Below are 13,579 nucleotides of genomic sequence, written 5' to 3' on the forward strand. Positions count from 1 at the left end.
AATTGATGCTGACAGCTCTGTCCTCATTTGTGCTGTCATAACATGTCCAGTATGTTCTGGAAAGATTCCTGGCTTGGTTTCTACACACTGGAAGTGTCTATGCTGGAACAGCATCTATGGCTGTTGACAAAAATCGCATGTCTTATCACTGGAACCCTTGCCCCCTCCCAACTGTGCACAAGATGTAGGGGAAGGGTGAGTTCCAGAATGACAGACATTCAGGTACAGAACTTAACTGAATAACCACAACAGGCATCAGTTAAATATCTGCTGGAGAATTGTGTTAAACAAATGTTAAATTGTTTTTCCAAAATTTCTTAGACCTGATAATATACATAATGAAATATCCAAAACATAGACTGTATCCTGTGGCTTTGGATATTTTTATTTCAGAATGCTGTTATAATTGTTAGATACAGACTTATCATTTTATAGTTCTAAAATATAAGAGACGTCTCCAGGATGCCCTCTCTTAGGGAGCTTTGTGGGAGAATCTGCTTCCATGCTTTTTGAAACAAATAGATTAGAAGATTTAAATTAAAACTGTTGCTGTATGTGAAGAAATCCATTTCTAGTTATAGAAACCCCTCCTTACTAGTCATTAGGGAAATACAAATCAAAACAACCCTGAGATTTCACCTAACACCAGTCACAATGGCTAAGGTCAAAAACTCAGGAGACAGCAGGTGTTGGCGAGGATGTGGAGAAAGAGAAACACTCCTCCACTGCTGGTGGGGCTGTAAGATGGTACAACCACTGTCGAAATCAGTCTGGCGGTTCTTCAGAAAACTGGACATGATACTTCCGGAGGACCCTGCTATACCTCTCCTGGGCATATACCCAAAGGATTCCCCGGCATGCAATAAAGACACATGCTCCATTATATTCATAGCAGCCTTATTTATAATAGCCAGAAGCTGGAAAGAACCCAGATGCCCCTCAAAGGAGGAATGGATACAGAAAATGTGGTATATTTACACAATGGAATACTACTCAGCAATTAGAAACAAAGAATTCACAAAATTTTTAGGCAAATGGTTTGATCTGGAAAATATCCTTAGTGAGGTAACCCAGTCACAAAAGAATACACATGGAATGCAATCTCTGATAAGTGGCTATTAATTATCCCAGAAGCCCTGAATACCCAAGGCACAAATCGCATAACAAATGACTCCCATGAAGAAGTATGGAGAAGGTCCTTATCCTGGAAACGATTGATCTAGCATTGGAGGGGAATATAAGGACAGAGAAAAAAAGGAGGGAGGTGATTGGAGATCCTTCTCTCCTGGATGGAGAGAAGAAGGTTTATGGGACATATGGGGAGGGGGGATCCAGGATAGGGGAAATCATTTGGAATATAAACAAAGAATATAGAAAATAAAAAAAATATATATATATATAAAAGAAACCCCTCCTTCCAGTGTTCCTGATTTCTAGTTACTTCTCTGCTCTATTATTTTAATTTATTCATTAAAGGAAATGTTTCTGGGTTATGTAGTGTTAAGATCTGACCTGTTCACTAAGGATGTATGAGTGTGAATCATACATGTGTGGATGTATTCCACACGCAACACCAAATCCCATTTCCATCTTGGCTCTTTACATAAGCTAATTGACACTAGTAGTTTCCACTTCCTTCCTGCTGTCATAACATGTCCAATATATGTAGCAAGCACAAAAAATGTTTCAGGCTATAGAGTAGCAGTGGTACTCATGGGATGCAGTGACAATTTTTGGTCTGAGTTTCTAACCTTCACTTTTTCTCTTAGGATGAGATATTTCAGGTATGAAGTTGGCATATGAAGCGATTCCTCTAGGGACTTACAATAGGGACAGGATAGTAACCACTGCTAAGGCAGAAGTTTTCCTTGCAGGGATTGGACTTGCCAGTCACAGCTCTTAGATGGTCTCTTTTGGTGTTGAGAAATAATAAGGAACTGAAATAGCTGCATTTGCTCTCATGTACTTGGAGATGAAAAAAATCGGAAGGAATGAACAGATGCTTTAAGAGACAAGAGCCCAGAGAACATGAAGCTCTGGAGAAATGAAGGACCTTCTCTCATGCCCTCTGGCTCATAAACACTGTCCACGGTGCTGGAGCAGAAACTGCAGAATCCCTGATATCTTGCCCCCATGTAACAAGCCAGAAAGGGGTTGAGAGTGAGGAAGGCCCAGGACCTGGTTTGTCAAAGTAGGAACTCTGGCAGTGGCCACTTCTTATAGAACCTCCTCAGGGTGTTGGCCATGGCAGTAGCTATGTCTGAGCACATATATCCCTGCCTTTCAATGGATAAGGGGAAATATTTCGAGGATCCCACTATAGACAACTAATGACTGCTGGGAAGAATTCATCTCTCCCAGATATGAGCCACATTCTTGTTTATTCAGTGCAGAAGGTTCAGCCCTGAAACCATACATGCACAAACAACAAGATGAGCATATATTTGTATATTTGTGGACATAAAACACATATATAGCAATAATAATCAAAAGAATTGAGGTTATCAATTTAATAGGAGCGGGACAAGAGGGAGGCTGTAGGGAGGGTACTCGGAAGGAGGAAAGGGAAGGTCACGCTGTTTCAATGAAAATCACATTTTATAAAGAAAAAATGGTGCAAATGAATTTCTGTTAACCTGTTAAACTGAAAACAAGTATTACCCAGGCCTTGGAGAAGAGGTAAATGGTGGGCAGGATATGAAAAATGTATGATACAGTAACATTTAACCATGTCAGGAAGGCCAAGAAAGTATGCCATGGAAAAGATGCAATTCTAGGATATGAAATAAGGCAAGGACATAGCGTGGCTTGGCCTGTCTGTGTAAGGAGCATAGGAGTGAAAACAGACACAGAAAGAGCTCAAACCCTAGCCAAGGACGTGGACGAGCATAGTATTATAATACAATGGTATAAAAGTCTATGATAGAAGAGTATCTATGACGAATTTTCTAGATAATACATGACAATGGTACTTCTCCTCAGTTGAAAGGGTCAGGAAATGTTTTCAGGATATGTTTATACCTAAATTATAAGCTTCAGAATCCATATCATTTCACAGAGATGGCAGATGTTGGGGAAGGTGTTGGGGTGAGGGAGAATCTGTAAGTTGAGAGGAAATTAGCAGAGGGCCTGAATTCTGTTCCTTCTTTTAAGATTCATGTCTTTCTCCTGCACTGAACCTTAACTTTTTAAAAAATCAATTTCTTTTTTACTTAATCACTTTTTATCCTGCTCATTGCCTCCCTCCCAGTCACTCCCTCCCCTTTTCCTCTGAGCAGGTGAGAGCACTCTGAGTTATCTCCCTCACCCTGATACTTCAGGTCTCTGTGAGGCTAGGCACACCCTCTCCCACTGAGGCCAGACAAGGCAGCCCAGCTAGAAGAACATATCCCATTTATTGGCAACAGCTTTTGAGAGAGCCGCTTTCCAGTTGTTCAGGACCTGCATGAAGGTGAAGCTGCACATCTCCTACATATGATCAGGGAGGCATAGGTCCAGCCCATGTATGATCTTTGGTTAGTGGTTCAGACTCTGTGAGACCTAAGGGTCCAAGTCAATTGGCTCTGTTGGTCTTCCTGTGGTGTTCCTATCCACTTTGGGGCCTGTAATCCTTCACCTTTTTCTTCCACAAGAGTCTCCAAGTCCATTCACTGTTTGGCTGTGGGTATCTTTATCTGTCTAAGTCAGCTGCTCAGACAGGAGCCTCTCAGAAGACAATATGTTTCTGTCTGTATGGTTCAGGCGTCTGATGGAGGTAGAGAAGAGGCAGTGAGAGAATGGAAATGCCCCTCCCCCTTGAACCTTAACTGTTATTACACAGCCCCTTTGCTAACCCAGAAGCATAGCAGAAAGATGACAGGGAAGTGGAAAGAATTATGGGCTCAATTTAGGACCCAGAAAGTTAAATAATCTGTGCACTTCTAAGTGCTTGTCTCAAGACACCATTTACAGACCATGTAGGAGAACCTGGAAGTGTGTGATTCCTGGGAGGAAAATGCTCACCGGAAGGACAAAAACCAAGGCACAAGTCAGGGAGCAAACAGTGCAAAGAACAAAAGAATCCTGGAGAGAAATTTTAAATGTAAAAGAAATCAGCACATTCCATGTCTTAGGTGCCACAGTTTCAATAGGGTGGCCAACCATGTTGGGTGCCTTGAGGACTACCAGTTACCATAAGAGCTCTGGGAACTAGGGGAAAAAGAAAATTGGGCCATCTTGACAGAACTGTTCAAGAGATTTCTCTAAACAAAAGACTTCCATTGGTAGTTTCAGGGTCAACATCAGAGAGGAGAGATCTGGGACCCTGAACTCATAAAGCTCATTGACTCCACTAAACAGACATAAGCAGATTTTTCAACACTGAGTTAAATTCAAGAAATATAAAATTGTTAGTAGGGTATAGGTTGTTTTTTAATTCAAAGCAATCTAATTTAATTCCATAAGAGAAATATGAATTGCAACCATTTAGATTATCCATTTTATTGAACAATAAAAAATACTAATGAGAAATTTACCACCATCAAATTATCTAAGCACTAAACTATCTAAGCATACACATTAAGAAATAGCAGGGCAATCTCTTCTTCCTCTTTTAATCTTTATATTTGCATTACATTTGAAAGTTAGCAAATATTTGTTCAACCTCAAAATAATGTCCTTATGAAATTATTGTCATTTTCCCTCATTTTATATATAAGATGTATACATGAACTCTAGAGTGTTTGAATTCGTATTTTCTAGTTCACTCAGCACCTCAAAATGTTATATCTCTGTGGTCTCTGAGAAACAGGCAGTGAGCATCACCTCCATGACCCTTTTCCAATTTCAAGCATCTCACCTAGTAAAGGGAGCCTCAAAGTGGGCCAGGTGGTCTGAGTATGGGACAACCAGAAGAAATCTATCTGGAGACCCACTGAGTGTCTCTCACAAGCTAAAACTGGTGTCACCTGAGCAGAACTGCCTCTTGCCCATTCCCTAAGCCAGCCTGCTTGGAATGCTGGTTACACAAAGGACAGCAACATGTATACATTTTATGTATAAATGTCACTCCTATGTAGTCCAACCTCTACCAATGTAGTACATAACAGAGCATCAAGAAAGAAAGTCATCTTTGAGCGAACTGACTGCCATGAGACCTTAGACCCACTTTTCACCTCTTAGCAGATCAGGCTATTTGGGAGAATGGATGCTGCTTGTCCACGGTTTCACCACTGGGCCTTCTGAGGGTCATTATTAAATTCCACAGTGAAAACCAACAGAGGATCTCCATGAGGACCCCTTGTTAGCCCAACTCCTACAGTGCTACACCCCTTTGACCAAGTGATGGGTGTAGGTGGGTGTGAGCAACCACAGGTTGCTGTCTGCTTCAGGCCAGATTGTCTTTTAGTGAACTGCTCAATATTAGCATGTGGTAAGGGACAAGGGAGCATTCAGCACAGATCATGGAAGCACTGAGAGGAAGAAGTACTTATTGAGGGGAAGAAGAAAAATGACCAGAGCTCGAGGATAGACTAAGGAGAACCAGCACTAGCTTCACTGAGAAAGGGGTCTGCTTCTGTGGTAGCATTCTCAGCATTACTAGATGTCTCGGTCTTAGTCTAATTTGTGTCCTTAAGTAAGATTTCTTGAGACTGAGAGTGAATTTTTACTTTTTATTATTATTGTATATGTTCTGTGGCATGCATATACACAATTGTTGGGTAGTTGGTTCTTTTCTTCCCACCATGTTATTCAAGACTGCACTCAGGCTGTTGGTTTTATAGAGCAAGTGCTTTGCTCTGCTAAGCCAACTTGCCAACCTAAGAATGAGTAAATAATAAATTCACATAAATGCTGAGAATTCCAAGAGTGTAGGGCAACATTAGATGAGAACTTGTTGCATCATCCCAAGATGGAAAGACAAGAAAAAAAAAAGAACTGCATTCCTACAAGAGCAGCACTGACCTATTGATGAGTATGAGCTATTGTCACCTAGTTGCCTCTTAATAGTCCACATTACATCTTGAGAACATGTTTTAAACATAGGAGCTTGGTGTCTAATGTCATTATAGGTGTCGCAGATGACCTAAGACAGTTTTAAATTGCTCACTGTATTTTGCAATAGTGAGTCATTAATAACTTTGCCAAAGTAATGTTCACTGTTCAAATGAAGGTGTCCAATTTGTTATGTAAACAAAGTCACTGACCGACAATACCCATGCAGATTTTCCTACAGGATGGTATATATTTTTCCTAACTGGGTAAAAGTCCTATTACAAAGGGGTGGAGACTAAATAGAGAATCAAGTAGGTACAAATCAAAGAATAAGTTCAGTAATCTTACTGGGCATTTAGATTGCCAGAAAGCAAGGATTACACAAGTCAGGTTGGAGGACTGAGTGGCAGGGAGAAAGAGAAGCAGATAGTGGAGAGTGGAGGTCAGCCTTTTATTTATTTATAAGGCTATTTAGTCTTTTAACTCTTATTTTAATACATTCACATAGTGCTGACAGTTATTTCATGCAATTGATTCTTTTAAAATCTTGGAAGATACGTTATATAGACTTCTTATCCTTGCAAACATGAGGAAAATGCATGCAAAAAATTTAATTTGAAGTGATAGAGCAAGAGAACGTTTTGTATGGACAAAGGATGGATCTGACCTGGATGTGCAGATGCTCAGAAGTTCACAAGCCTTGTGACTTCATAAGAGACAACACCAAATGACCAAGACTCTGTACAACTGTTAGGTGGGATACATAAGTTGATAAGGATGAACTAAGAAATGTCGACATGTAGGATGGATCCAGTCACCATCCGCAAGGTAACCTCATCCCTGCCCTCTCCACTTTGAATTCACATTCATGTTGTCTAAAACCAGACTCACCACTATAAATGACATGACTTCCTGGTTGTTTATTCATTTATTTGTTTACAAATCTATGAAAGGTCTGGTTTCATGATAATCCAAGAGATCCACTTGGTAAGCATTGGTAAGATATTATATGTTTCTAAAACAAAAATCTCCCCAGTTATACTGTTAAAGTTTTGGAATGCTAAAATTTACCTACTTTTGCTTCCTGCAGATATACTCTGAGAACTAATAGAATTTTGCAGCTTTAGGAAATAGGAAGAAAAGTGCATTATTTTTCTCTTAAACTATGATATTATTGAGATATAGGCATTGTTTCAGATTGTGTAGCTCATATTTGTATTTCACATTCAGTCTTCTTTACATAGATAGAAACAGAACATCTTGACAAGTCATTGTGCATATCATAATAATTTCAATAGCATTTGAAAATCAAGAATTGTTTATCTTATATAATCGTACATAAACTCATGCACATGTACATGCATGCACGCATGCGTGGGCGCATGCGTGCGCGCGTGCGCGCACACAGACACACACACACACACACACACTAATATGGTTCTTTAGTCTCTTACATATTTGCCATGTTTGAAGATGCATTTTCATAATAAAGAGTATAAAAGGTTAAAATTGATGCTAGAATCATGTTTTCAAATGGAGAGTCACTGAAATAGCATTTTCCTATATTTTTAATATTGTAGTGCCACTGACATCATTATCCACTAGTCATGTTAATCTCAAAATGCACAATGTATTTGCATGATCCATTTAATGTAAAAAGTGTTCAAAGCTGTGATAATACACACTTTGTATTGCTATTTATTATTGGATTATCACAATGTGCATTAGCCTTAAGGAATATAATCTTGAGAACAATATTGTACCAGAGTGTGTGTCATATGTGGCTGCATATCATTCTCTATATACTTATGAAGCTCTGTAAATACTTTCTGGAAATTCAACAACAGAACAAAATGCACACACAAAAAGGAGACTTAGAACTCTTTGCCTCCAAAACTTACGATGTCCTGACTCTTAATAACTGAGCAGTATTCCATTGTGTAAACGAACCACATTTTCTGTTTCCATTCTTCTGTTGTGGGACATCTGGGTTGTTTCTAACTTCTGGCTCTCACAAATAAAGCTGCTATGCACATGGTGGAGCATATGCTTCCGTAGCATGGTGGGGTCATCTTTTGGGTATATGGCCAAGAGTGGTATATCTGGGTCTTCAGATAGATCTATTTCCAATTTTCTGAGGAACCTTCAGATTGACTTCCAGAGTGTTTTACCAGTTTGTAATCCCACCAGCAATGGAGGGGTGTTCCTCTTTCTCCACATCCTCTACAACATGTGCTGTTACCTGAGTTTTTTTTATCTTAGCCATTCTGATTGGTATAAGGTGGAATCTCGTGGTTGTTTTGATTTGCATTTCCCTGATGACTAAGGACTTTGAACATTTCTTTAAGTGCTTCTCAGCCATTTGAGATTCCTCTGTTGTGAATTCTCTAGTTCTATAACCCATTTTTTATTGTTGATTTTTGGAGCTTAGCTTCCTTAGTTCTTTATATATTTTGGGTATTAGCTCTCTATTGGATGTGGAGTTAGTGAAGACTTTTGCTGATTTGTCCTATTGGCTATGTCCTTTGCCTTGCAGAAGCTTTCCAGTTTCATGAGGCCCCATTTATCAATTCTTGATCTTAGAGCCTGAGACATTGGAGTTCTGCTTAGGACATTTCCTCATGTGCCAATGAGTTTGAGGCTCTTTCCCACTTTGTCTTCTATTAGATTCAGTGTACCTGGTTTTATGTTGAGGTCCTTGATCCACTTGGACTTTGAGCTTTGTGCAAAGTGACAAATATTGATCTATTTTAATTTTTTTCTACATACAGATTGCCAGTTAGACCAGCACCATTTATTGAAGATGCTTTCTTTTTTCCATTGTATATTTTTGGCTTCTTTGTCAAAAGCAAGTGTCCCTAAGTGTGTGGTTTTATTTCTGGATATTTAATTCTATTCCATTGATCAATGTGTCTGTCTCTGTACCAATACCATGCAATGTTTATCACTAATGTTCTGTAGCTTGAGGTCAGGGATGGTGATTCCCTCAGAAGGTCTTTTACTGTTAAGAATTGTTTTTGCTATTCTGGGTTTTTTATTTTTCTAGAAGAATTTGAGAATTGTTCTTTCCATGTCTTTGAAGAATTGTGTTGGGATTTTGACCGGGATTGCACTGAAACTGTAGGTTGCTTTTGGCAATTTTCACTGTTAATTCTACCAATCCATGAGCATGGAAGATGTCTCCATTTTCTAAGATCATCTTTGATTTAAGAATGAGGACATCATCAATTTTGCAGACAAATAGATCAAAGTAGAAAATATCATCCTGAGTGAGGTAACTCAGACCCTAAAGGATATGCATGCCATGTACTCACTAGTAAGTGGATATTAGCAAAGAAAGGAAAGAATTCCCAGGATAAAACCCACAGAGCTCAAGGGCCCACATGAGGATGCCTCAGTCCCACTTGGGAGGGAGAAGAAAGCAATCACCGGAGAGGGAAGGAACTCAGGGACCTGGGCAGGAAAGGCAACACAGAGGGGAACACGATCAGGTATTGGAGGGAAAAAACATGACTGAAGCCCCGAGGAGCAGCAGAAAGAACAGAAACAGGCAAACTTAGGAGGTAGGAGGTGTGTGGACCCTCTAGAAAGTACCAGAGACCTTGTAGGTGAGACTTTCAGGACTCAAAGTGAGGGACCTTAGATGAAGTGCACTAAAGCAGAGAGAGGGAACTTGTAGAACCCACCTCCAGTAGAAAGACAGGGCATCAAGTGTAGGGACGGGGTTGCCATCCCACAGTCAAATACTCTGACCTAGAATTGTTCCTGTCTGAAAGAAGTGCAGGAACAAAAATGAAGAAGAGCCTGAAGAAAAAGAGGACCAGTAACAGTCCCAAAATGAGATCCAGCTCACAGGGAGGCCCCAAGGCCTGACGCTATTACTGATGCTATGGTGACAAGGGCCTAACATGATTGTCCTCCAAAAGGTCCAACAAATAACTGAAAGAGTCAGATGCAGATATTTACACCCAACGAATGGACAGAAGCTAGTGACCCCTGTGGTTGAATTAGGGAAAAGCTGGAAGAAGCTGAGGAAGAAGAGAACCCCATAGGATGACTACCAGTCTCAACTAACCTGGACCCCTGGGATCTCTGAGATACTGAGCCACCAACCAGGCAGCAAACACCAGCTGATATGAGGCCCCCAACACATGTACAGCAGAGGACTGCCAGGTCTGGACTCAGGGAAGATGCACCTATCCCTCGAGAGCCTTGGGAGCCCAGGAAGTGGGGAGGTCTGGTGGGATGGGGGTGGTAGGGACATCCTCTTGGAGTTGGGGGCACGTGGGATGTGGAACAGTCAGTGGGTAGACCAGAAGGGGGATAAAGCCTTGACTAAAGAATAAAAATAAATAATAAAAAAAAGGAAAAGAAAAGAAAAAGAAATAACGTTTTTGTGCATTTTTTAAGTGCTTATGTTCTGATCCAGATTAGCCATGGAAAGAAAATGGGAGTGACTATAATGTGGGGAAAATAATCCCCAGAAAAGCAAACAGACCCTTTTCTAAAGGAAACCAACACACTGTTTTATGGGTTTGCATGTATGTCTTTAGTCACTGGCTGTGAGATGCCATTACTTGAAAGAGTACTCTCCACTGTTAACCTACCTCATAAGTCTAATATGAGAAGATCGCCATTTATAACACTCTAGTTTAGAAAGATAATTGAATACATTAGAACTTTCCTAGATAGTAAAAAAAATAATTTCCTAGATTTGTAGAAAATATATGCCTGCATGTACGTGTTGTGAAAGGTTCTTCATATAATATCATGTCTGTGAAAATTGTATCATAAAGTGAAAACTTTGTTTTTTTCTCTTTCTCTGTCACTCTGTCTCTCTGTGTCTTTGTCTGTCTGTCTGTCTCTCTGAGTGTGTGTGTGTGTGTGTGTGTGTGTGTGTAATATTTAGTTATCGATTTGCTCCCATATTCCTTCCTCCCTTTTGCCCTCTTCTTCCTACTCCTGCATAATTATTCCCCTTTCTCCCTTTACATTTATACATTCTATCTCCATTCCCTTTCCTCAAGGATAGACAGGCCATGAGCTTCAGGGAAGAACCTACGCCTACCTAACTTTATTAAATGGGTATAGTATTAAACTGATTACCAGTGACTTATGTGCACAAATTTGCCTATCTCTCGTCCCTCATCAGAGAATGTGCTCTCTGTAGTGCGTGCTGGTTAACACAGAGAACCAAGGTTGGCCAAAATGAGAATGAGACTACAGAGGCTGTGGAATACGGAACTCAAATGGGACATTTACAACATGTTCTCTCCTCCTCATGTTTAGGGATCATTGAGGAAGCAGGACGAGCCGCTGACAAGGCAACAGAAAGAGGCAGAAGATGAAATTAATAAAATTAGAGATGAATTCAAAAGGGGGAGAACCATGGCAGACTATTTAACCCAGAAGGTCTTGGTGGCCTGCTTTAAAATCCTCAAGCCTCCCCAAATGGAAACTCCAGAGAAACTTATAAGCTTTTCCACTCATATGATCTACTAACATTAAATAAATAGATAGATAAATAAATAGTCATTTTATTGCTAAATTCTTTAGTAGAACAGTAGTATTTTGCTTCGTTGTAGGTCTTTGAGCTTTCTAGTCTCAAAGCCCTGGATGCCTACACAGTGTCAGGTATAGGTAGCACCTCATGGAGTGGGCCTTAATTGAGTCAGATATTGGTTGGTTGCTGCCATCAATTTTGCACCACTATTGCTCTAGCGTATGTTGCAGGCAGGACACCATTGTTGGTCAAGGGTTGGTATTTATATTTCTCCTTTAGTAACTGCAGAATACCTTTCTTTACCAAAGACAGCAAGTAGGGATGACAGTTCTGTGCAGATCTGATATTTTCCTGTGTAATAGGTGTTGTCCTTCACAATGAGAACTTTCTATCAGTTTGTGGACAACACATCTTGACAACAGTCTGGACTGTTTGAGAGTTCAGGTGGGACCCTTTTGGCCAAGAGTTACATATAACTATAGAGAGCATCTCTTAAAAACATCACCTGCCAAGACGCCCACTCACTTGGAGTCTTGGTTTCTTTAAAAACACACACACACACAGAAATATTATGGGAATATGTTTTTGTTTCAATCTCAGGTGGGCGATATCAGGCAATTTCAGATTGCCCCCAGCAGCTGATTATGATTTGCTTCATACTCTAGAAGGAGAGTGATGTTGCCATTGGCAGACAGTTCCTGTGATTGTGTGATGTTTGGAATTTTGGGGACTTTTCAGAGGGTATATAAATTCTAGGACTTGGAGAGGTAGGGTGGGTTGTTGGTTTTTAGTTAGTGGCTCTTGGTTGTGATTTGTCAAGTAGTTGTGTGTTTTAAAAAAAAAAGAAAGAAAATAATTAGATATCCTGACGGCAGAGATCAAACATGCCCTGCCTTTTTTCAGGAACCCTTTCCTCTCTCTCCTCTCTCTGTCTTTTCTTCTCTCCTATCTCGTGTGAAGGGGTGGAACTGTTGGAAGAAATAGGGTGGAGAAGGGTGGAAGAAAAAAAGGAACCACAAAGTAGCCAAAAGACAGCCCTTTTAGAGGTCCTGTAGGAAATGAAGACAATTCTTTTATTTAAAAATATTCATAAAAGTGGCAAGTTTAATAAAACATCTGAAAACAAAGTTTCTTCTGTTTAAAGATTCTAAGTTCAATGTATATATATTTTTAAGTTCACTGATGACCTACATGCTTTAGAGAATAAAGAATTATCTTTTCAAGTATTAGGAGTTTAACTTGAATTATTGCAATTATGATGATAGGAGAAAATGGCCCATACTTTTCAGATTGTTTTCAAAATAGGTGACTCTATAAGACAGTGAAAAATAATTTAAATGCTACATCTTAAAAAGATACTAAAACTTAAAACAACCTGATTAACAAATAAATATTGTACTTGAATGGTTATAAATAAATTGGTTTGTAACAACCTCACAAGAGAAATTGAGAAGTTTTCACTAGGGGACTGGAAAAGCCTCAGCAGGTATTGCCAGCTTAGAGGTGACCTTGGTAAAACACTTGCCCTCTCTATATAAGTAAGTATGTTTGCTTAGTCACATTTTCTATATAATTTTCAATTAGTACATGGTTGTTGGCTAAGGAAGCTATGTGAGGACATTACAGTCAAAGTTTGGACTTGATATTCTTCCATGCACATTTTGATCAGAAATTTATTTGTTATATATCTGTGTATCTATAGTCACTCTCAAAACATTTGTAAATTTTAAAACACAAAGTTCCACTGGAGATGAAAGCTTCTATAACAAACTACCCCACCTTTCTGTTTACAGCCAATTACCATCTCAATATGTTTCACTTTATATGAATTCATTTATTCTTCCATTCATTTCAAATGTGATAATATAACTATAAAATCATCATTTGCCTATTTTGAATAACCCAAAATAGCAAATAATTTAAAAATCACTTCCACTTGACTTTGGAATTTATTGCATGCATTGTTTTTCCAGAAAATTTACCTCATAATTATGTTGTGTGAGAGTGAAATGAGTTTCTATTTCAAATTCACACTGAATTCTGACTGCTGGGTGATGAGGGGAAGCCACCCAAGGTTAAAATATTTGCTATGTTGCCATGGAT

This window comes from Apodemus sylvaticus, chromosome 16 (genome assembly GCF_947179515.1).
Source record: "Apodemus sylvaticus chromosome 16, mApoSyl1.1, whole genome shotgun sequence".
NCBI lineage: Eukaryota > Metazoa > Chordata > Mammalia > Rodentia > Muridae > Apodemus > Apodemus sylvaticus.